This window comes from Diceros bicornis, chromosome 16 (assembly GCF_020826845.1).
Source record: "Diceros bicornis minor isolate mBicDic1 chromosome 16, mDicBic1.mat.cur, whole genome shotgun sequence".
Lineage (NCBI taxonomy): Eukaryota > Metazoa > Chordata > Mammalia > Perissodactyla > Rhinocerotidae > Diceros > Diceros bicornis.
The window spans coordinates 62,578,061-62,598,414 of record NC_080755.1 but is presented as its reverse complement, the minus strand read 5'-3'; positions in this window follow the sequence as shown (position 1 = coordinate 62,598,414).

Genomic DNA, 20,354 nt, shown 5'->3' with positions numbered 1-20,354 from the left:
CTTCAGCATCATGGGAAGATGATTTTTATACCCAGCACTCTTACACAGCAGATAAGACTGTTGAGAACTTTGAAGAAGAATCTTCCTCCTTCACCAACTTCTCTCCCTCTTTCTCTTTCTGTTCCTCTTCCTCTATCTCCTTTACTTCTTGTTGTCACCCTCAGTCCATTTTTCTCCATATTATGAGAAGATTAATTTTGTTCCTAGAAAGTTACCTGGATCTCCACCAAACACCTCTTTAGTTAGTTTCCTGGATTGCTAGTACACTTCCAGGGGCCCACTAGTCAAGTTACCACATATAGCTTCTATGATTTATTGGCCAGATCAAACTTCAGCACTAGATATGCACTTTTCCTCAAAAACAAATTCACAAAGAATGGTATGATATATAAAAATAGTTTTGGAATACGACTGCCAAGGCTAGTGATAGGAGCCAACACAGCAGCAGCTGGGGCCGGAAGCAGGATGAATTGCTATGCAGGAAAATTTCCTAACTTAGACAGCACTGCAGGGTTGGCATGGTTGCCAGGAACAAGCAGAGCAACCTGAAGGCTCTGAATCAAATGGACAGGGCCTGGAGCCAGACAGCAAGGGGCAGAGAGGTAAGACATGCATTATCACCTTTACCATCCCTATACCTCTCAATCATGTCAATTGCAGCAGTTGTTCTTTTCTTCTTTCCAACAGGGAAAAAGAATGTTTGTCTCTACTTGCATCTCCCAATATCTTTTTTGAAACCTAATTTCTCCTTCATTTCCAATCTAGTTATTCTTCACTTCAGATCAGAAAAAAGATATTGGTAATTTAAGAACAAAGAATAATTTCCTAGATAGAGTGGCCTAAAAAACTGAAAGAGGGTATTTTCACAACTCTGCACTATCTGGCTGATTAGTTTATGAGAAAAGAAAGCTTTGATGGTGTTCTAGTCTTTGTTGGTTTTCTTTTACTCACCACTCTTGTTTAAACTAAAACAATATAGCATCATGTCAGAGAAAATTCTTAAACTGTAATTTTCTACCCAGTACTATGTAATATCTTAGACATTAGTCTCCAGAATAATTAAGTATTGCCATGTTATTGGACTCTACTCTCCATTCTACTGTGAGACAAACCCATTAAGGAATATGGTATAAACTATGGTAACTTAAAAATTTTCCATAATTTCCATCCAATCTCACTCAATATTGCAACATATTTACCTTTATATGTTTGGGCAAATGAATTCCTTAGTAATCTTCTATAACCACACATCAAAGTAAGCAATGGCTCTTTGAAAGCAACCACCTTATGAGGCTATACTCTCCTCTGGAGATGTTTTAGTTCGCAACATGACATGTAGGAGATCTTCTGGGATGACCCTCAGAACATCAGCACATTCTTTCAAATATTCATAAAGATGGTAAATATTTTCTTCATCAGTGAATTTGAGGTATGAGAAGACTCAAGAAAAATAGCAATAAAACCAACTGTTGAGAAAAATCAAGCCAAACGACATAGTTTTTGATTAGTAAAACTAGGCAAGTAAAAGTAATGAAATTGATGTTTTTATTATGTGGTTTGTATACTGTTCCACAAAGAAATTCTTCTAAATGAGTTTTTACACATATTTGGGACAATCATAGCCTCATTTGAGTAACTGTATAGTTTCAACAATGAGCATTCTAAAGGAGAATGCTCTTTTATCCTGCATACCTGTTAGATACATACTTCACTTAGGAAGATGTTCGCATGGTATTATACTGTGTGCTGGGAGATTGAAGCAAGATCTGCAGAATTGAGAAGGGCTGTGTGTGAGTCTCTTGAAATGCACTCTTGCAAGGGTCTTCCTATCTCTGGTTATTTTCATCATGGTCACACGGTTTCACCTGAACTCTACATAGTGTGTTTTTAAGTACCTCGGACAGCAGCATGAGCTCACCATTTTGGTAGAGACTTTCTTTTCTACCCTTCTGAGTGCCTTTGGAATGATCGAGAAGAGACATAAAAAATAGCTACTGAAACGCCTTTAGATATGTGGTTGTCTTTAATAAAATAACAGGAGCACTTCAGAGATGCTCACAAAATTTGAACTCAAATGAAAGGTGATCATTATCAAGTGAACTCTGGCTCTGAGGACATTACAGTTAATCAAAATGCCACATTTTCTATGGTAAAGTGTTAGGATACAAGGATCCCATGAGGTCTCTAGCATTAAGGGGTGAAGACTCTTAGAAAATAAATTTTGTCCTAATTTTTTGACCACATATAACACATAAATTTATGGACAGAATTCATTCAGAAGATACTCTTTTCAGAAAAAAAAATTGGTCTTGTACACTTTCAGGAGAATTGAAAAGTTTATATTGTCTAGTGATTAAATGCAGATAAAGCAATTCATTTTCCCTGTATTGTTTGGAATACAATTTGCTGTAAAAGATAATCCTGCAATTTATAATCTGGACATTTTATTATTAGACTTTACTAGGCTTTTATAAAGTAGGCTGGATATTTGGTAATTATCTTCTCTTCCTCTTAAGCTCTTTAATGCTTCTCAATCCCTGCCCCAGAGTGACCTTTGTAGGGAAGTTGGCTGGCTGCCATTGAGTGCCATTAGAGTCAGAAAAATGACAGCCCCAAGAGAAGTGTGTGTCCTACAGACTTACCCAGAATGGAATCTCTTAAATGTGCTTTCCTCAGTTGCCTTTGGGTTCTAGTTCAAAATTAATACTTTGTGCTTCAAGCAGATGGAAAGACAAAAGACAAAAGTTAATTCTACTAATTAAAAAAAAACTGAAATGGGAGTTTGTAATTGATGTTGATATAAGTAAACTATACACATACATGCATGCACTTCTCTTTACAAGTTAATTTTGGAAGAGAACATTTACACTAGGGACTTTGTTATGTCCTACCTCACATACATTGGGAACATAAAGTATAAATAATAGGTAAGATCATTATTATGTTAATACAGATTAAGAGATTACTAATAAATTATTGTTTCATGTAAATTATTTCTTTTGGTTCCTTACTTCACAGGGTAAAAATAAAAGTCTGAATAAAAAGTTCTCAGCCCCACACACTTAATTAGTATACCTTGTTACCCGTCAAGGTTTTTACAAAGTGGAACTGTATATTTTTGAAGAAACTATTAGTTCTTAGCACATAAAATTCTTTTATTTTTGCCATGCTAAATATAGCATATTGTAAATGGGTTTACTAATCCTTTTAAACTTCTATACCTGGAGAAGCATTTAGGTGCAGAATCTGAAGTGCCAATCATTCAGAAAGAACACATATTTCTCTAAGGAATTGCCTCAAGAATAAAAGATAAACTCTTTCATTAATTTATAAATTATCCACAGTGCAGAAAACAACAGGAGAGCAAAAGCCTGTCTGGAGCTGGGTCCAGAGAGTCAGACAAATTTTCCTTCCCAAGGTGGGCAGGTCCGGGACCCTGAAGAGCCGAGTGCCAAAGGTCAGGGGGAGGTGGGGTTTCCCAATCCAGGAGGTCAAGGCAGAGAAGAGAGAAAGTGCTTTCTGAATTTGAGCAAAGTTTTTGTTTCATGCAGCTTTCCCATGATGGTCTTAAATTTTCCCTTTCTTGAAAAATAGAATATCTATTCATTTAATCCTTTTGCTGCACTAGGTTCTGGGGATAGAATGATGAAAGGGACAGACTTGGACCTCTGTTTTCATGGAGCTTATGGGGCCCAGTGTGTGTGAGGGGGTTTCAGACAATTATAATGTGGTGTAAAAAGTTCTATCCCAGGGACCAGCCCTGTGGCCTGGTGGTTGAATTCAGCATGCTCTACTTTGGCGGTCTGGGTTTGGTTCCCAGGCATGGACCTACAACACTCTTTGGTGGCCATACTGTGGCGGCAACTCACATACAAAAGAGAGGAAGATTGGCACAGATGTTAGCTCAGGGCTAATCTTCCTCAAGCATTAAAAAAAAAAAAATTCTATCCCACAAGAGGGGCGTCAAGTTCTGGGAGCACAAGAAGTCCCCAACCTAGCTTTGTCTTGCTGTGGGAAGACGTGGAATCAAGAGGAAGTTATCAGGCAGAGGTCTGAAGGATACACACTAGCCCAGGGAAGAGAGTGAAGAAGAGTGTTCTGAGCAGAGGGAACAGCGAGCCCAGAAGCCTGAAAACAAGAGAGAATGGGCTTTTGAGGCGCTGAATGATTTTCAGTATGGCTGGAGCCTGGAATATATTGGGGTTGGTGGCTTCGCCGTTTGGGGACAGTGGCAGGGGAATGGTTAAAGTGGTAAGAAAACAGAATGTAGAGTACAGTGAGGCTACATCTGAAGGGCTTTTACAAGACAAGGAAAGAAATTTACAGTTTAAGAGAGGTGGGTAACTATTGAAGGATTTTAATCAGGAGAGAGACAATTACAATTAGAACCGAACTTCAAAAGCTCACTCTTTCCTCTTCTCTATGTAATCCTTCTAATATTTGAAGACAGCTAACATACTCCCTTCCCCTTGCCTTCATTCCTCACATGGGATGGTTTCCAGAACTTTCAACATGATCACCTTCTGAACAAATCTATTTGTTTACATTCCTCTTAAAATAGGGAATCTAAAGTAGAATAGAATGATCTAGATGGGATATAAACAGCATATAGCATAGCAGGATTTTGTTACTTTTTTTCTTGGATATTATTCTTTTATGAGAGCAGATTACAATTGCTGTGACATATTGTCTATTCATTTTGAGCTTATAGTAAACTAAAACAAAATATGCATTTTTTTCTAACTAAAACTGATGTTTAGTTAAGTCTCTCCTCTCTTGTATAAGTAAGATTCTACATATCCTTGTTAAATGTCCTGCTAACAGCTTCAGTCCATCACTCGTGTCTATCAAGGTTGTTCTGAATCTTGGTTGTGTCGTTTGAAGCTCTTGCCATCTATCTCAGCCTGTGTCAGCTGCAGATTTAATAAGGGTGATTCCTATATCTTCATCCAACTAACAACTTCTCTCTGCAGCTTCCTCTCTTAGTTGATAAAATAATATTTTCTACCTTTGTTTATTTAGCCAGTCCACTCAAGTATTTTCCACACCACGACTCCTTATAAGATTCAAAATGGTATTATAAAGAACTTGGCCAAATGTCTTGCTGAAATCAATTCACATGATTTCTTTGATATTCTCCGTATCTTCTAGTGTAGTAAACCATTTAAAAATGATTTTACTAAAGAACTCGTTCTGGTTCCTAGTAAGCATCTTTTTACCTTCATAACAATCTATTAAAAAGCACTCCTAAAACTTTGCCAGGTATCGGCATTGATCTTCCTGACCTGTGGTTTCTGGGTTGCATTATTTCTCCCCATCTGGAATGAGCCATCTGCCATCTCCAGTCTCTGGCAGTTCTCCTGTCCTCCATGATTTCTTGAGAATTACCAAAGTGGTGTGGTCCCTTGATGGGGCTTCTCACACTGGATTGTAATGAACAGGTAACTTCTCTCTACCCTCCCCCTCGCCCAGTCTTCCAGCATTGATTGCCCCATTGACAAAATGAGGACAACAGCACTCAACTCTAGGGTTGTTGGGAGGATTACATGAGTTAATACTCATGAAGGAATTAGAACCGTGTCAACACACAGCAAGAGCTCAATGATGGTAAGCATTAGCTATGAATGAATTTGCAAATAGCTACTTTCCATCTATTAACATTTGCCTAAATTCTCTGAGACCTCAGGCTAGTCTTTGAAAATAAATTACCTCTTTGAAAAGAAATTTCTAATCTGTGATATGAGGATGACAATCATCTCTACTGTTTATCTCACAGAAGATCAAATGCCACAATGTGAAAGGCTTTGATACCCACAAATAAAGTTTGGGTAGTCGGTCCCAATGGACTTACTAGCCTACACACCAAAGTTCAGTGCAATGACTGAATTAAACTCCTTCATGTTTAAGCCGAGACTAGTTTCAAGAGACAGATTTGGATAACAGCATGCTGTATACAGAAAGTAGACACAGTTGAGTTTAACTTTTTTTTTTTAAATCATTTCTGGTCATTCATCAACCAAGTCAGATATTGATAGTTTGTCAGTTTTGAGATAGTTATGAAATGGAAAACGTAAGGATTTTACTTGGAACGACTATAGTCACAATTTTATATATATATATAGTCACATTTTAATTCATTTATTGGAGTTGAATTAGCCAGTTGGTAAATTCTCAAAAATATATCCACTTAATAGAAGCTTTATTTTAAACCGTGTATAAAATACACAACAAATATGCCTTCTCAAAGTAAATTTTATTAAGCCAAAGATATATTTAGCCGTTTTCCCTTTTGTACTTTCTGCTAGAGCTGGTTCACGTAATAATTCTTTGCACTCTGTTCCAGTAGAGAGGATACCTCATGTAAAGAAGATGATCAGAGTGCAAAAAAGGGTCAGTGTGAAGTTTAGTTCCAGAATAAGTCTGTGTTTAATCAGCAAGGGACCTCTGGCCATTCACATTGTAATAAATACAGGGGCATCATGGCATGGTGGGGCATGAAGCCTAAATATTTCTGAAAAGCACTCCTTCCACTCCATCTCTAACACCATTGACCTGGTTCTGGCTTGACTTAATTTGAGAGATCATTGGGAGAATTAAATATATTGCATATAAAAGACAGGCACACAGTTGCGGCTCAATATCTGATAGGTATCATTGCTTACTGCTTCTAAGGCCTTTCTCTAGCTAGTACAGCCAGAAAGAGAGAGAGAGCTAAACAGACCAACTAACCAAAAAGCACAAAAGAAGGAAATAGGCATCCTAATAGATCAGTTCCAAGGTTGTCGTAATAGGAGATTTGAAAACTGAAAAGAACCCGTATTGATTCCTGCCTCTTCAGTCCAGGATTTGAGTCTAGGAGTTGGAACTGACAAATCAGAGAGAGTCTTTGTCCGGAAATCTGAGAAAAATGAAGCTAGCATTGCTCTCAAAGTTTTTGCCTGGGCATCCTGTTCCTGTGCAGTCCATGGGCCGCATACTGCCACACGTTGATTCGTCTCGAGTAACCTTTATTGAGTTCTCACGTGGCTCCACATACCAGGCCTGTGGCCGGCATTTGAAGAAGATGCCATTCCATTTTTGGCTTTCTTGTCTGCCATGCTTTAGCTGGGGCTGGGACACGCGGAAGTTCTGTCTTGAGGTGGCTTTAATGCTGTCTCTGCAGCTGTCTGGAGGGGTCACCTAGTAGCATTCAAGCAGCTTTCATATTTACCTCTAGTTTCTTGGTTGCTTTCCAGCTCCCAGCTGTTGGCAGTTGTGTAAAACACTGGTGGTTTGCAGAATTCTTCCTGCCAGACATTTATTAGTTTTTGTTTAGAAATAAACAGTCTGGGGTTGAAGCCACTTCAGAAACAGGAAGTAGGTTGGGAAGATACAAGTGCTTGTGTGTGTGTATGTGTGTGTGTGTGTGTTGTCTGGTTTAAAAAAGAACAAACAGACAAAACAAAATAGCCCTCAAACTTTTGTTCTGCATCTGGAGGAATTCCTGGTGTAGTGAAGCAGAGTTAAATCTCCAAAAAATAGGAGAAGCTACTGGTAACAAGAAGAGAGCAGATTTTGTAAGGAAGGCATGTAGCTGACGTTTGTTTGCTTACCCAAAATTCATTCCTCTGTCTTCCTTGCAAGCAGATTGCTGCCTTTATCTGTTAATTCATCTCCCTCTACAATGTAGAACACATGTAATCATTAATATTTAAAAGGAAAAAGGAAAGAAAACAATATAATACCTTGACCCTGGCTGAAGAAAAATAAAAGAGAGAGATTCCAATATCTCCTTTGATATAATGACATTGAGTGTTGTGGTTGCAAAATAATGCCCCTGCAAGATGCCCACGTCCTAATCCCTGGAACCTGCGGATGTGTTACTTTACACGGCAAAGGGGAATTAAAATTGCAGATGGAATTAAAATTGCTTATCAGCTGACCTTAAACTAGGGAGATTATCCTGGATTATCCATGTGGCCCCAATAGAATCACAAGAATCCTTCAAAGTGGGAGAGGGGCAGAAGAGTCAGAGTGATGTAAGGTGGGAAAGACTCAATTCACCGCTGCTGCTTCTGAGTATGGAAGAAGGGCCACCAGCCATGAGTGCAGGTGGCCTCCAAAAGCCTGAAAAGGCAAGGAAACAGATGCTTTCATGTCCAGAAAGGGATGCAGACCTGCAGACACCTTGATTTTAGCCCAGTGAGACCTAATTTAGACCTTTTGTTGTTGTTGTTGTTGAGGAAGATTTGCCCTGAGCTAACATCCGTCGCCAGTCTTCCTCTGCTTTGTTATGTGGGTGGCGCCATCACTGCCAAAGTGGAGTGCACCGAACTTAACCACTATGCCACAGGGCCAGCCCCCTGATTTAGACTAGTAACAGAACTGTGAGATAATAATTTTGTGCTGTTTTAAACCACTAAGTTTGTGGCAACTTTCACAACAACTGTGTCCTGACACCCTCACTCAGCGTGTTCTCAACACGCGGCATTCTTTCCTTCCTCAAATGCCCCATGCTGTTCCCACCCTAAAGCCTTTGTTTATGCTGCTTCCTCTGTCTGTAACTCTCTTCTCCCCCCTCCGCACATGTCTGTCTCTTTCCCTCCTTCGGGTCTCTGCTTCAAGGTCACCATCTCATGGGGGCTTTCCTGACCACCTAATCCAGAATATGCCCTTTCTGCAACCCATCACTTTTGCTTTCTCTATCCTGTTCTTTCCTTCATAGCATGGATTCAAAACTGAAAATTATATATTATTTTTTTTCTTGATTACTCTCTATTTCCACTGCTAGACTGGGCGATTCATAAGGCCGGGAACCATATCTCTTGTTTTCTGATGTCTACCCAGAGCCAGCACAGCATCTGGCCCATAGCTGTGCACAATAAGTATTTGTTAATTAAAAAAAAATCGATGTATTTACATTAATTTTCTTTTTGGGCTACTGATTTTACGTGATTTATCTATATGTGACTTTGTGTTTAATTGTTGTAATGTTAAAAATAGTAGCAAGTAGAACCCTCCATTCTAATTTTTAAAACTCTTTGTGATTCTTAGCATGTGTTCTTTTTTCATATCAGTGTGATAATCATTCTGTTGTATTCTCTAAAAATCATATTGAGATTTTGATTGGTATTAAAGTTAATATATAGATTAATTTTTGGAGGAATCTTTATCCTTCTACTACGCTGCCTTCTCATTAAGTATCACAGTATGGCTCTCTTTTTATTTAAAACTTTTCTTAACCTCTCAGGAAAGTTTTATATTTTTAAGTAAAGGTTCCTAACTACTAATTTATTTTTTGTTAGGTTTGTTCAGAGATATTTTATTTTATAAGTTGCTATTATAATAAATTGATTTTTTTACTATTATATTATCTAATTATTAACTACTGGTTTGATCATGGACATGAATCCTCTTTTTCATCAGAAACATCAGCAACTCCTTTCAATCCTATCCCAAATAACACATACAGTATACTCACGTATGTGTGTGATGTGTGTACGGGCATATGTGTGTATGCATAATCTCCCCTTTTCTATCTCCTGAACTTCATGCTTTCAAGGCCCAGGTTTCCTTTAATATCCTCTTTTTTGAGCTGATTCAAAGGGGTTTCTCAGGGTCAGTACATTTATAGCACACAGTGGCTGGATCATGCTCTCTCCAGGCTGATTTTTGGTTTTTGTTTTTTAAGAATTATTTTATTGAGGTCAAATTGGCTTATAACATTGTGTAAATGTCAGGTGTATGTTATTACATTTCAGTTTCTGTATAGACTGCATCACGATCACCGCTAACAGTTTAGTTTTTATCCATCACCATACATATGTGCCCTTTTACCCCTTTTGCCCTCCCCCCATTCCCCTCTGGTAACCACTAATCTGTTCTCCTTATCCACGTGTTTGTTTATCTTCCACATATGAGTGAAATCGTCTGGTGTTTGTCTTTCTCTGTCTGGCTTATTTCACTTAACATAATACCCTCAAGGTCCATCTATGTTGTCACAAATGGCACCATTTTATCTTTTAAAAGATACTACTGACTGAGCAGTATTCCGTTGTGTCTATATACCACATCTTCTTTATCCATTCATCGGTTGATGGGCACTTGGATTGCTTCCATGTCTTGGCTATTGTGAATAATGCTGCAACTGCTGGTGAGAATGCAAACCGGTGCAGCCACTATGGACAACAGTGTGGAGATTTCTCAAAAATTAAAAATAGAAATACCGTATGATCCAGCTATGCCACCACTGGGTATTTATTCAAAGTACATGAAATCAACGTTTCAAAGAGATTTATTCATCTCCAGGCTGTTTAACAGAGTCCTCAGCTGGGGTCCCTGCTGAGCCATGGAGAACAAGCTCGGGAGGTGAAATCTGATTGCCCCTTCTAAATCTCTCCTCTTCACAGCAGAAACCTTTTGAATGATGTCCCTAGAGTCCTCTTATTCCTGCCCCTGCCCACCGGTTTCACTTTGAGAGACCACACCACCAGAACACAGTGCCAGTTCATCCTGCCCTGCGCCAGCAGTTTCTGGGGAGAAGCCTGGTCTCTCCATCTGAATTGACGTAGAAAGGCAATGACGGGTGGGGGGCAATGCCTTTGATGCCTAAGAAGCAGGCCCCAGGAACAGGGCTGCCTAGCCCCAGGCTGGGATGGACGCTGCTCCTAAGCTGGAGGCTGGCAAACACCACCTTCCCCTGTCCTTCCAGGGGGCAGAGCTCACAGACCAGTGGGAAAGCCAGCATTTCTCACTGATTTATTCTTTTCTTCATCCATTTTGATTCTCTTTGGAGTTAGTGGAAATTCCTTTATTCTGAAAACAGATTAATTCAGATTAATTGCTGGCTTTGTTTTTTGTTTGTTTTGTGAATGTGCTTTTAATTTTCATCTTTGTACGTGTCTTCATAGGCACTTTAGTGGCACGTTGGACAAGATGTGTCAGGGACTGCCAAGGTGAGATCAGTTTAGATCCAGACCCCAAATTGTCCCAAATGTACCTCATTCCTTACAGCACCTGGCAAATCTATACTCTCCAGAATCCAAGTTAAACTAAGGAAACAGCTCACATTTCTATTCGTTTCACAAAGTCAGAGGCATTCTGAAAGTATGTACACATTTTTAAATGTTTCATTTATTTAGGAAAAAAATCAAGTGCTGTTTTAAAGTTTCCCTTTTCTTCTTGTTTCATATAAACCAAACACGATTCATTTTGTAATGCAAATGCTCCTTTTCGTTCTTCTAAGAAATTAAAGAGGATACCCCAAGTTCCAAAATCTTTTATAGTATGAAAGCAAAACTTGCACTGGACGTAGTTAAACGTGTAAGGAAGGCTTTATTCAAGGCTCTTGCTATAGAGAGGAGGGGCTGGATCTCAGTCTCCACTCAACTCCACTGAAGCAAAGGGCTGGAGAGTTTTTAAGAGCAGGGGTGGGGGTCCTAGGTCACCTGTGCTTGCTAATTGGCCTCACCCAAAGGGAAAAAAATCTTTCTCAAGTCTTCAGGACAGAAGGACAAGGCCCCCTCTGAAGTTAGGCTCCTACCCTCCCACAGAGCCTGGGAGATGAGGGGTGGGGGCAATTATCTTCCTTGAGGATGACATTTCAAAGGAATGGCCCCTAGGTCTTTGAGAAAGACAATTCTAGTTGTAAAACTGACAAGAGGCTTTTAAAAAGATTTGCATCCCAAAGGGGCAATTATAATTACAAGATGTTTTTAAAAGTAAATACTCTAAGAGAAGCGAGGTCAGGGCATAGAGTTAGGAAGATGTCTACGTGAAGTTTAGTGCAGGTGAGGGGAACATTAAGGCCACCTTGGTCAACAGGAAGTCATCAAAGGGCAGATAGAGGACAATAATTTTCCCTCTTTACCGGTTTGTGTTCGTGAGTGTGCCTGAGTGTGTGTGTATTTTCCATTTGAACCATGGAAGCCACGATGGCTTCTAGATGTATAGGACTATGGGGAGGAGAATTGCGGCTCTGGGCAAAACTTAATACTACCTAGCCGCTCTAGAATTCTCTCTGGGGCACTATCCTTGGGCAGTTTTTGTTCCTGGTGTCAGGTAACTCTGCTCTGGCATCCCTTTGGGCTGAAGACATGAGAAGTGGAATACGACAGATCCTTCTGAGCAGGCAAACCTTGTCTAGGATCAGCGGCGCCCCGGGGCTATCCCTCAGGCTGGAGAGGCGAGCTGGCCTTTGAGGAAGGGCGCCAATCAGCTTGTCCCTCTGGAGCCTGCTGCTTTGCCATCGGCTGCTCTGTGTACCTGCCAGCTCAGAGCCCCGAGCTCCACGTGTCTCCCAGACGCCCAGACCACTGGTGTCTTACACTAGAAACACAGTGGGCCAGCAGGAGCCGAGAAATTTCCTGCGTCACCTCTGGAGGTGGGAGGGAGACCGTGGGGCAGTGACTGTGAGAAAAAAGGCGACCTGGAAATGACTTGACAGGAAATACATGGAGCTTAGTGGTTCAGTCACAATTAAGGAGTTTCCTCCCCTTTATGTTTTTTTCAGACTATCTCCAACATCTTTCTGAGAATAAATAGACCTTATTTGTGATAAAATCTGACAAGCTGTTAATACATAGAAAGTGTGATATCAGTCAGGAAGGGAGGTTTGCAGTTGACAAGAGTCTTGATCCTAAAGCCACTTTCTATTGTGCAACCCAGGCGGGCTCTACCGCACAAAGGCAGCCGCTTCTTACCGCGGAGTGCCGGAGCACCGGCTGTTTGCATTGCGAGGAGGGCATCTGCCATCCTGGGCTGTAGTCTAGAGGGGGCCTGGATAACTATACCGGAGATCGCTTAGATGGCACGGAGCCTGTTTCCTTGTTCCGAGGGAGGCCGGCTCTCCGAGAGGAGGAGAGGCGCCGCTGTGGCAATCTGTTCGGGTCTGAGGCATGGTTGATGGTTGATGGAGGCCACAGCCCTGGTCTGCTCCTGTGCTGTCCTCAGCTCCTGGGCACAGGCCGGCTCTTTCCTCCTCTTTCCTTTTTTATTGCTGAGTGGTGCAGCCGCTCTGTGTGCTAACAGATCATTGTGCAGCCTTGAAAGTTGGGTATGGGCCTCTGGGGTTTTCCAAGCTTGCTCTGCTCACCTCAGTTGCCTCCTGGGTATCATGAACAGATTTCCTGGGTCCACTCCTTTCTTGTGGCATTGAGAACCCCAAATGCCTCAGCATCACTCTCTGAAGAGTGACCTTTAGAGCCCAAGAAAATCCTTGCTGATGCTTCAAGACAAGTCTTTAGTTTTCTGATGTCTTGTGCAAGGCGGTGATTCCCCTATGAGGCTTTAATTTATATTTTGACACTAATCACCACATTGTTTTATTGATGTGTGTGCGCGTGTGTGTGTATCTCCCTCTAAATTCTGAACTTACAGAACTTGGGGACCATGTCTTATTTTTCTTTATATTCTTTAAAACAGTGAGTGCTTAATAAGCAAGCACTGAATTATTGTTCAACTGAATTTACAATCTTCCTGGCTCTGAAGGGAATAATAATGCTAGCAATATTCCTCGTAGAACACTCTTCAATGACTAAGATTTCCACAGAGGCCATTAGTTCAGAGTATGGCTTACGAAGGTTATAGAGTTGGAGTAGACGAGATCATTGAGAGTCTGTTCTTGTTTACTTCAGTGGGCATATTAATTATCAATATAGTTAAAAAATCTGTAGTAGTAGCTAATATTTAAAAGATGTAAGGGTGATGTCAAAAGTGGATTTTAGGGGAGCAAAATTGTATGTACTGATGCTAGTTAAGATGGTGTTGTTATAATCCAGGTGAGAGATGATGGTGGCCTGGACTAGGGTGGTAGCAGTAGGGAAAAGAGGTAGTTAGGTGGTTGGGAGCAAAATCACCATGGCTTGTTCCTTGGTTAGCTGGGGACAGTGGAGGTGAGGAAGTGAGCCCTCCTTCCCACAGCTTGCTTGTGCTGCCTCTGACTTAAGCAGCCTGGATGGCAGGACCTTCTGCTAGGACGTGAAACATTGGAGGGGAAAACTTTGGGGAAAACATTTGAGTTTTGACACTTGATTTAAAGGTACTATGAGAAAGTGGAAAAGTACTGCTCTCCTTGGGTGTGCGTCTGGAAACTCAGGGGAGAAGCCTGGCTGAAGGTAGGGATAGATGTATGAGTCATCAGCGTCTGCAGTAAGAAGAGCCTGTTTTGAGGTGGGTCCAGTTGTATGTCAAAGGTTCCATTCACTGGTCAACTGAAGATAAGAAAAATGAACATAATTTATTAAGATTTAATAAAACTAATTTAGTGTAGTTAAAAGAATGTCCTTTGTTTTGGGATCAAGGCCTTCCGAAAACTTCTTATTAAAATGTCTTGGAAAAGTAAAAACCTGGTATTCCTATTTTGGCTCCCTAATTTTAAAAGAAATTTCCCATTTTGCTTGTCTATGAAATCGCATGGGCTGGAGGTCACTGGTCTACAACACGCTCAACAGCCTTCTCAATCTCAATATGGCCAAATGCCAATTCGATTTCTGCTTCCCAACCCTCCGTGCAGCCAACCTGCGCCTCACTCAGGCCGTCACAGGCCCAGAAGCTGCAGGTAATACTGGCAGAGTCCTCCTGGATGCCTGTCTATTCCCTAGTCCTCCAACCTAGCAGGAGGCCAGTGCCTCTGCCTCCACTAACTTCTCTTCGTCTTGCCTGCTGCCATTCTAAGTCAAGCCACCATCCTCTCTTCTGGACCCCAGCTACTTTCATCTTTCACCACTCTTTCCCTGGAAGGCCATCTAAAGCATCCCTACGTGAGTGAAGTATGTGAGTTTTTAGCCGGGCATGTGTGTCATTATCTGACTTAGGCTTGTACGCACTCACCCTTAGATCCCCCCGACCCTGTGCTTAGGACCCCTGCACACGGCCTCCCAGTGCACTCTGACCCCATCCCATGCACCCTCTCTGACTGACCACTCATTCCACACACTCGCCTGCTTCCTGGTCTATGACAGCCTTTGCATCTGCTGCTGCTTTTCCCTGAGAAGCGTCCCCCAGACCTAGACCCTGCCCTGGCTGGCTCACACCTGTCTACACTTGTCTTGTTGTTACTACATTTCTTTTTATTTCTATTCATGGTATATAACTCATTTATTGATTCAGTGAAGAATAATGATAATAAAAAGTGACTAAGTCCCCATCATTTGCCAGGTGCAATGCTAGACAAGGAAATTCAGTGGTAAATAGACACGGTTCTTGTTCTCAAGAAGCTTATGATACCAGTGGGGCAGCCATTAAACAAAGAGACATAGTATGAGACGCTGTGAGAGAAAAGCAAAGGATGCTTGAGAGAATAGAAGAGGTCCTGGTTTAGGCTGTGGCTGTGAGGGGAGGCTGCTCTGAAGATGTGCCTCTTCTTTTGGAAGCTGAACGTCAGAGAGATGCAGGCAGTGATGGGAGAGGAAACGAACACTGCGTGAAGATGCCAAGGTGGGCAGAGGCTTAGTGCATTCCGGGTGAACAGAAGGCCTGTGTGGCTCGAACTTAGAGAGCAAGGAGGAGGGGGCAGATGAGGTGGGAGAGGCAGACAGGGACTAAGAATTGCCCCCAGATTTTTGCTTTCATCCTCAGGGAGGTTGATAGGTGTGTACTGAGGGTTTAAGGCAGGGGAGTGACATGACATCATATAAAGCAGTATGAAAGTGGAGATTCTGTCCATTATCCACCCACCTGCACACACCAGATTAATTTGTACATCAAAGGAGATTAACTTTAGATGTTCCTTGAAGGCCCCGTTCTTTGCACTGCCCGTACCTGCTCGGTCATTGCCTGTTACTGCTGGGGTCGGCTTGTTTTTTTTTTTTTGTGAGGAAGATCAGCCCTGAGCTAACATCCGTGCTAATCCTTCTCTTTTTGCTGAGGAAGAGCGGCTCTGAGCTAACATCTATTGCCAATCCTCCTCCTTTTACCCCCAAGGCCCCAGTAGATAGTTGTATGTCATAGTTTCACATCCTTCTAGTTGCTGTATGTGGGACGTGGCCTCAGCATGGCTGGAGAAGCGGTGCGTCAGTGCGCGCCCGGGATCCGAACCCAGGCCGCCAGTAGCAGAGTGCGCGCACTTAACCGCTAAGCCATGGGGCCGGCCCTGGGGTCGGCTTTAAAGCCATTCCAAATGATGCAGGTGTATCTTGGCGAGCTTGCTCTTCCTCTGCACTTCTGAGTGGAATCCCCTGTTTGTGTGTTCCTGTTTATTAGCTCAGGGAGATCAGATATAAGCACTTACGTCATTCTTGGTTATAATAAATGTCTGTGCAGGAGCCAATCTTCTACAGAGTTGGACTTTCCACACCTAGAGGAGAATCTCTTTATTTGTAAACTTAAAACTTGGTTTTAATTAGATTAATTAGTTAGATTTTATTAGATACAATTATCTTCTTAGAATAACAGTGTTCCAACATTTGCACCAGTATCAGATGGCTAACCCTAGAACCCTCAGACATTATTTGCATCATCTCCAAAGTTTATGGCGCTAAAAGTAGCTAAGAAGTTTCCAGAATTTTCTTCTATAGCTCATTCACTCACAGAGCATGGGTACATCCCTAGAATGATGAGGGTCTTTCCATGCTTTTCTCCTGATGTCTGGCAGATCTGCTGCCAGGGTCCTCTTGACCTGTCGCCACCTCAGGAATGGATGTGCTGTTCGTGGAGGCGTTTTCTGGAGAAAGTGCGTTCGTCGCCATGCATTCAGTTTTACATGACTCCTTTACTAGGAAATTGGAATAACTGCTTTCCTCTCATGATTCTCTCTGTTTTCCTGCTGATGCTTTGCACAGTCTGTTGATTAAAATGAGCTTGTCCTAAAAATGACTCTAAGCCATTTAATGACAAAGGAATACATTAAAGAGAAGTCCCTGCAAATACTGTGTGACTTAAGCAAATGCCAGCTCTATTTTTACATGCAGACAGACAGAATGACAAATTAAATGCAGAGTAGACTGAGACATCCTGTAATACCAAATGCTCTGAGTGCTGAAGACATTTTCCTAATGTTTCTGTAATTTTTAATATTAGGAGAGTTCTGTTCATTTCTACTAGCAAATTAAAGGGCACAGGGCACTGATCAGTCTTTCCTGGGTGGAAAAATGGGGTTATGTGTTGTCTTCTCAGTAATAAATTGAAGGGGGCATGAGCTAGCTTGAAATTTAAGATGTTTCAGTATATATGCTTATTTTTAAGAAACGTTCAATTCAAAGAAATTTGATAAAATTTAGCCTATTCTATGCTAGACACTATATGAATTGTTGAGCATCTGTTGCTGAATGGGAAACTGTCTTTACCCTGAAGAAGAGAAAGTTCAATAATGGAAATAAACAAGATGGAATTAAGCATAACGTATGTGAGATGTTCTAAGCTTGGTGTATGCAAACAAATATGAAGAAGGGATTATTTTCTTTTTCTGTGGCCAAACTTTTGACTTGAACTTCTAGGGTTGTGTAGAGGTTTGCCAGGACATGAGTCATTGCAGGCAAAGGGAACGACCTGAGAACGTACACGGCATGGCGTGGCGTGGCAGCTGGTGGCCCACCGGAGGGATGAGGTGCAGTTAATGCAATTTTGCAATCAAATCTAAGTTTCGGAGATGCCCTTCTTCTGATCTAGATCACTGGTCTCAAACTCTGCTCCAAGGAATGCTGGGCTCCTGCAGAGGAAGTATCAGGGTGAGTAGGGCGATGACAGTAAGGGGGAGCTGGACCCCTGCTCCTTTCTCAGCCAGAGCAACACCCATGAAAGTAGTTTTCCGGTCCGCATAAAAAGATTCTGAAAAAGGCTCACACTACAAAACATCATTTGAAGAAAGGATTCCACTGCTAATAAAACCACTGATTTATGGAAACTCAGTTCTTTCTAGACTTGGACAAAATGAATAAAAAGAACTTTCTCTGTGATCTGGTTATCATTTCTTCCAATATAGAAGAGGAGAGAGGGAACGACTGAATCAGAGTCTATCTTATCCTCCTCCTAACAACTGGAGTAAGAGTTCTATTGCCAAGGGTTTAGAACAGCAGTTTCGATTCTCTACGTCTGTCACAATGTCAGCAAGTGCAATCAAGCTAAGTTTGGTCTTGAGACTTTTTGCTAGCCTTATATTTCAGGCAGCAAAATTGGGGTGCAGATAAAGAAAGAAGTAATAAAAATTTATTTTGGACTTTCTGTAGAGGCAGATTTAGTTTTCTGGCATCTAGTAATGGTTTAACCGCTCTCTTTGTGCTAAATATTTAAATCAATGCCGCATGTCTCTGAGCGGATGTGACAGATCCGTGATGAGGAAAGGTAAGGTCTCTTACTTCATTGTAACAAATCCAAGAGGTGATGGTCCGTACATTGGTTCTGACTTGGGGTAAATCACAAAGATGGTGCTTTGTGAGATGCAGCAGAGAGGAGGGACGAATAGGACGGATGCTGGAGTCAGACAGATCTGGCCGTGGATTCTGAGTTAGCCTCTTACTGATGTCAAACACCTAACCAGTGAGCATGTTTCAGAGATCACCGTGTGGAGGGCCGTACAACGCTGGCCTCGTTAGGATGCCATAAGCGTTAAGTAAAATAGTAGAAGAACTGAGCTTATCTTTGTGTCGTGGCTGTTTGCAAACCCTCATCAATGGTCACTCTGTGGTTACTATGGCCCAGAAATGAGTTGGCGGCAGTCTGAAATGAAGTGTAAGGCATTTCTGATTGATTAACAAGCAAGAGGATATAAAGAATAATTAAACACACCCTTTAGAACCAAATTGTGCTTGATTATATTATTTTCTGCAAACACTCAGTCCTCTTCCCCCCAGTGGGAGGAATATACTTCCCCGCCCCAGTGATGTTGGCCTGGCCAGGAGACTTGCTTTGGAATGTGAATGGATGTGATAAGTGATGCGTGGAGCAGAGGCTTTACACATGCTCATGTGATCTGGCCTGGTCTTTTGTGCTCCTGTCCTCTGCGTGAGAAGAGCTTGTCCTAGGTATTCACTCCTCCTTCACTGGATTGCAGAATGTGACACGCATCAAACAGACCTGAACTCTACCTGTGCCATGGAGCAGGCCTCCAGTTGAACCACAAAGCCACAAGTACAAAATAATTATTTGTTGTTATAAACCATGGAGATTTGGGAGCTGTTTGTTATTGCAACAAAAGGTGACTAATATATCTAAGATATCTTTTATGATGTCAAACGGAAAGAAATATTTAGGGTAGGGAAGCCATAAGAAAAAGATTATAAGCCACGAACTCTTGAAATCTGACTTATCAAAATTCTAGTCATCTCCCAGCAGGGAGCAAATCCACGGATCTGCTGGTGTGAAGACTTTTCTGAGCTTGCTTTAAAATAGACATTTCTACTGGATCCAGGGAAACATTTACAAAGAGTTGCATGTTAGGGAAACTTGAGGGTCCCTGGGGCAGAAACACCTCTACCCATTTTTATCAACACACTCACCTGGGATACAGTAGAAGAATTTGGATATTAAAATCTCTATTCCTGAAGTATGATATTGATATCTACGCCTTGGCTTGTGGTTATAAAAACATAACATCCTTTTAAAAGTCTTTGTCCTTAAAAGTCAAAGGATTAGATTTTATTCCTATAACATCTGTCAGCTCTTTCTGGATCTGTGTATTTATGTTTTTATTATATTCTATTTTTATATATGTTTCTTCTTTTCATATATAAAAAATGCAGTATAGTTTTAATATGATTTACCGTGTATTTATTGAATATGGAATCATATTGCCTTTAAATTTGTTACATATGAATAGAACATTCAATCTGTTCCATCTAAGAACAAAGATGATACTAAGAGGTGTATTAAGACATGTTATCCTCAGTTTATTGTTTTCTTCCTCAGTGGGGATGCAAGCTAATTTGAAAAAAAATGTTTTTATTCTTATCTTTTTTTTTTTTTTGGTGAGGAAGATCAGCCCTGTGCTAACATCTGCCAATCTTCCTCTTTTTTTTGCTGAGGAAGACTGGCCCTGGGCTAACAACTGTGCCCATCTTCCTCCACTTTATATGGGATGCCACCACAGCATGGCTTGCCAAGTGCTGCGTCAGTGCGCGTCTGGGATCCGAACCGGTGAACCCTGGGCCGCCGCAGCGGAGTGCACGCACCTAACCGCCTGCGCCACCGGGCTGGCCCCTTATTCTTATCTTGTATGTCTTGTATGTCACATTCCCACTTATCTTTCTATTTAGAGATCATTACATATCTCATATTCTGTAGGAACGTATCTAAAATATGTCTGGCTATAGTTTTCGACAGACGTGATGATTCTGTGGCATGTTCTGGCGTGTGTCTCCAGTGGAGGCAGCGAGAGTCCTCATTCTACTCCCATGCTTCTTGAGCATCCGCTCCACGCGTGAAATTACACCAACGCACTTGAA